The sequence below is a fragment of the Oncorhynchus clarkii genome, chromosome 32 (assembly GCF_045791955.1).
Source record: "Oncorhynchus clarkii lewisi isolate Uvic-CL-2024 chromosome 32, UVic_Ocla_1.0, whole genome shotgun sequence".
In the NCBI taxonomy this organism is placed as follows: domain Eukaryota; kingdom Metazoa; phylum Chordata; class Actinopteri; order Salmoniformes; family Salmonidae; genus Oncorhynchus; species Oncorhynchus clarkii.
In genome coordinates this window covers 35,226,201-35,231,430 of record NC_092178.1, presented here as the reverse complement: position 1 = coordinate 35,231,430, position 5,230 = coordinate 35,226,201, and the positions used below count along the sequence as shown (strand labels likewise).

The 5,230-nt window shown below is 40.7% G+C and overlaps 1 long non-coding RNA gene across 2 annotated transcripts; it reads left to right on the top strand.

Moving 5' to 3' along the window:
- The first annotated feature begins 1,465 nt into the window (after window positions 1-1,465).
- Window positions 1,466-5,002, top strand: LOC139392241 (uncharacterized). Of its 2 annotated transcripts, none has more exons than XR_011629654.1 (3): window positions 1,466-1,632; window positions 3,839-3,934; window positions 4,039-5,002. It is a non-coding gene; the product is annotated as an uncharacterized lncRNA (long non-coding RNA). The 2 variants fall into 2 exon arrangements; XR_011629655.1 differs by having other exon boundaries at window positions 1,476-1,632; window positions 3,806-3,934.
- The last annotated feature ends 228 nt before the right edge of the window (window positions 5,003-5,230 follow it).

Below are 5,230 nucleotides of genomic sequence, written 5' to 3'. Positions count from 1 at the left end.
TTTTCAATCGGTTTGCCTAAATTAAACTACTCTTGAATACTCTTACGGACAATAGTTGTTAGCCTGATAGTAAATCAACTATTTGAGCTGGTTTAGGAGTTTGAGGGAGATTCTGTTAACTTGGAAAATGAACCAAATTGAATTCGGAAATTGGGAGAGAATACATGTACTGACTTGTTGGAAAAATTATTTTTGTGGTCTAGCAACCCATGCAACAATGTAGCATTGTTGACCGCAGAAAGATTCAGGCAGCCAGACAAAGTGTTTCATGTCTCAGTCATAAGGAAACAGGTGAAGTGGTGAGGGAGCCATTCTAACGACTTTCCGTAGCTTGGAGGGTGGCATGGATTACCAAGTAACTGTCATTTATAATCTGGTTCATGTCAATTTATTTATTTGTATTTATCCGTTATTTTGCCAGGTAAATTGACTGAGAACACGTTCTCATTTACAGCAACGACCTGGGGAATAGTGACAGGGGAGAGGAGGGGGATGAATGAGCCAATCATACCAGATTAAAGCGCTCACATTTTCCTCAAGGGTTCAACAGATTGTTATAAACTGGGTGGTTCGAGCCCTGAATGCTGATTGGCTGAAAGCCGTGGTATATCAGACGATGACAAAACACATATTGTTACTGCTCTAATTGTTGGTAACCAGTTTATAATCGCAATAAGGCACCTCTGGGGTTTGTGGTGTATGGCCAAAATACCATGGCTAAGGGCTGTATGCAGGCACTCCGCGTTGCGTCGTGCATAAGAACAGTCCTTAGTCGTGGTGTATTGGCCACATACCACACCCCCTCGGGCCTTATTGCTTAGTTAGCCTAAGTATCTGGTCCGTTATGTATGCATGTTATAAGTGATAAGCAGCGTCTAGCCGACATGGGGTCGACTCGACACCTGTGTGAATCTTAGAATCTAATCAGGTAATTGTTTTTTCTTGGTTACTAAGGGGCTTCCCAAATTAAACCCCTATTGCCTATAGTGCACACTACTATGGGCCCTGGTCCAAAGGGGATCGATGCACAATCTCAAGCACTTTAAAATGGGCATTCATCTCCATTGTTACTGAGGTAGACATTAGCGCACAATGTCTGCCAAAATCTACACAGCACAACGTAGAATTATTACAAGTATCAAACTACAAGGCAGGTCAAATCAAATATGAAGTCAAGTTTATTGGTGCAACATTTTCAATGCCTGACATCATCGACATTGTTACTGCTGGAAAATATATTATATTGCACGGAACAAGGAAACAGAGATACACAACAGAAAATTATAGATTCAGACAGTGAATCAGTGTCCTTGAGAATGAATGGGCAGAGCTTTGGCAACTTTGCATTTATTGTCCTCCTTATCTAACGTAAGCTGGTCAGGGCTGTTTCCTGGACAGCCGGTATCTAAGGTGGGGAGGGTGATTTTGCCACATTATATAAGACCAGGCTCACTTTCAGCTGGAGTCTCTACACAGCCAGATCAGATCAACGATAGCAAACCCAGGATAGTCAACCCAGGACAGCAGTTTCCTCTAGTATCTGGCCCACGAGACACCTCGCCTTTCTGCAATATGAAGTGCCTGGTTCTGGGACTCGGCACACTGGCCTTGCTGGCATCCACCATGGCACAGGTAATGAATGTACTTATTCCTTATTCAGAAATAATAGCTGAACAAGTTTTAAACTTAAAGAAAGGATGGAGAGATGGGGAGATCTGATTCAACCTAGAGTGTTTGGTGAACTCAACAATTCTGATCATAGCTGATGCAGTATGTTGAAATTTGAGGTTCAATAATTTGAGGATCATTCAATGAGTAAATGTAGTTATAGAACAGTGTTTTTAGTTGGACTGTTTATATGCTCAAAAGTGACATTAGGTCAGGGGCGTTCATCCGTTTCATGCCCTGGGACCCCAATTCAGGCCAACAGTCAAACCAGGAGCCCCTGTCATATATTTGCACCAAAATGTTTAAATAACACAAAGGTGGAAAATTGCAATGTTTGATGGTCAGTAAAAAAAATTACAACTCCAGGTTTCATTTTTTTTTTTTATGCACCCCCTTCCCAACATAAAAACATGACCCTCCCCTTGTACTGTAAAAATAAAATTGCACACCCTTCCCCCTCATTGAATTAACTCAAAAATAATTATTATGACCAAAAATAACAATACCTGTAGAGACCCTGTGTTTATAAATGTGGATGCCGACTTTGCCACTACAGCATGCTTTTGTGGCACAGTTGATGCCACGCAGGGCTATGGGCCAGAACGTTGAGGGTTCACCAACCACCACAGACGAGCTCACTCCCCCTGACTGTTTCATTACACTACAATCAGAGGCGGTTGAAAATAATGATCAGCTAGGGGGAAATCAGATTTTCTAAACTTGGTGGTGCGAGCCCAGGATGCTGATTGACTGACAGCTGTGGTATATCAGATGGGATACAATGGGTATGACAAAATATGTATATTTACTGCTCTCCTGCGTTGCGTCGTGCATAAGAACAACCCTTAGCCGTGGTATATTGTCCATATGCCACACCCCCTCGGGCCTTATTGCTTAATTATATAAAATATATGCAGCAAATGTATATGCAAGGAACAGCCAATGCACCACACAGCCAATAAACAAAGCATATCTGCATACCGATTACTGACTTCGGGCGCTCAACATCATGATTTGCGTTTTCAACACCACTATCAAAATGACTACGAATATGTCAATCTCGACAAAAACAAAATACATCCCTCCCTACCTTGTACCCACTAGCAAAGGCTTGGCTTGACAATCTCCGAATGTCATTCAAAAATGTTTGGGTTTTGTAACAGATGTCTCTTTCCATACATTAAATAGCCAGTGCACAGTTTGGATGCTGGATTTATATTAAAGTGGAGTGGACGACCGTGAGCAGGTAGCCGACATGAGACGTTTGAAGTAGCCTAACCCAATTAAAACATTATAACTGGTTGTGTTTTTTTTTAAGTTAAATGACAAATATTTAGGCCATTTTGATGTGTTAGGTTCTAGGTGTGGGAGGAATAGCCACTCGGATCTGAGAGGAGGCAGAGCGCTTTGAGTTTCCGGAATAACTGGGCCTGCAGGGATTATATTTGGCCACATTATTATAGGACGATTTGGGAGAATGATGATCCCCATCAGACAGAAATAAAACCAGACTGGCCTGCTGCTGTGCCTTTCTAGACCTTATAAACTGTTGAGAGTAGACCCACAACTGATCCAAATCGAATGAAACATTCAAATCAAAGAGCGTTTGCAGTTTACAGCCTAGAGTAGAATTTTATACTCGCTTGAAAACTATTATTAATTGCATTGTGGTGTTGTAGACAAGTCTAAGTAGGATCATTTTATTGTCCCTAAACAAGACCAATAGGGAAGCTTTTTGAGCTGCGTGTCACACACCTGCCTCTCTGCTGCCTGTCAGCTACTCCCCTTGTTCTTGTGGATTGACATAGAAAATTGTCGCGCCTTTGAATGATTTTATGTGTGGTATGATTGTTAGTTAGACTATTGGAGATCTGGACCAACGATCCACCACTATGAATGGTGGATAGAGGTCAGGACAAACGGTGAGACTGGCAGACTATATTGACCTGTGGTATAGTAAGTGTGTGGAAAAGCGTAGTGCATGCAAACAGATTAGGACATTTGGCAAGGATGCAAGAAGTAAAACCTGAAAAGTTATATTGTAATCCCCTCCAGTAATTTTGAATGGTCCCTAATTAAGTTCAGTTTCAAATAGACATGGGTAAATGAATGCTTAATGAACAATTTCATCCGACAGAATTCTACAATAGGACCAACAACAGACCAACAGAATTCTACAATAGGACCAACAACAGACCAACAGAATTCTACAATAGGACCAGCAACCGTCACAACTGCCACAACCGCCACCTGGCCATCCACACCAGTAATTTTCAAACTGTCCCTAATTCATTTCAGTTAATAGACACGGGTGAAATAATCCTGAATTAACATATAGCCTAATGTAAATACTTCATTTTCATCCAACAGAATTCTACAATAGGACCAACAACCGACCAACAGAATTCTACAATAGGACCAACAACCGACCAACAGAATTATACAATAGGACCAACAAATGCCACCACAACCGCCACAACCGCCACATGGTCAACCACTCTCACCACACCAGCAGGGGGCAGCCATGTCTTCAGTTACTCCCTGACTCTACTGTTTGGTTCGACAGCCAGCCTGATAATACATTCACTATGGCATTGAGCGCCACATAGAGGACAAGAGTCACATTGACTGCACCTTTCTGAGAGTGTTAAAGGGTAATTTTTGGGATTCTGGCAATGAGGCCCGTTATCTACTTTCCCAGAGTCAGAGGAACTCATGGATACCAGTTTTAAGTCTCTGCGTGCGGTTTGAATAAAGTTGCTAACTTGCGCAACTGTTAACTTCCTTTTAGCTCAATGACTGCTAACGCTAGTTGTTAACTGGTGCAATTGATAATTAGCGTTAGCGAAATGACTGGAACTTCCTGTCATTGTGTTAACACTAGTTAGCATTGGCATTAGCATTACCGCTAACTTCCTTCATACAGGACACAGAGACATAAAAATGGTATCCACAAGTTCATCTGATTCTGGGAAAGATGATAAAGGGCACCATTGCCAAATCCTAACGTATCCCTTTAAAAACTGAATAAGAGCGTAGGAGAATAATCTTTCTCTCAATTTGTGTGTTTTACAATGACCTGCTGGAGGTTTGTGTGTGCTCTGTGTATTTCAAAATGTAGAACTGAAACACTGGTTGATAGGGTTGCAATGCCCAAAATCGGTGTATACTAATGTTTTATAGTCAATCAAGCCGTGAGTTCCTTTGCTATGTAAACAAATGAAGTATTCATGTGATTGCCTTCGGACAGAAATAGGTCATTATACAAATGGTAAATGATTTAATTTCTCATTGTACAAATATTGAAATGTACCCAAATAAAATATTTTTTTTGTATTGCTATTTGACCGAGTGAAATATTTACATATACATTTATTAAAATCCCGATATTTTATCACAGTAAATAGGTTATTCGGAATTACTCTTGCTTTTAATCTTAATATTAGTTCCATTGTTCTGCTTTTCAGGGCACTTTAAGATTTGTGTATAAAAAAAGTGTCCACCACAAAAGTTCCTTCTCAGGTGAAAATAAATGCATTCTAATTTAATATAAGGTGAAGTT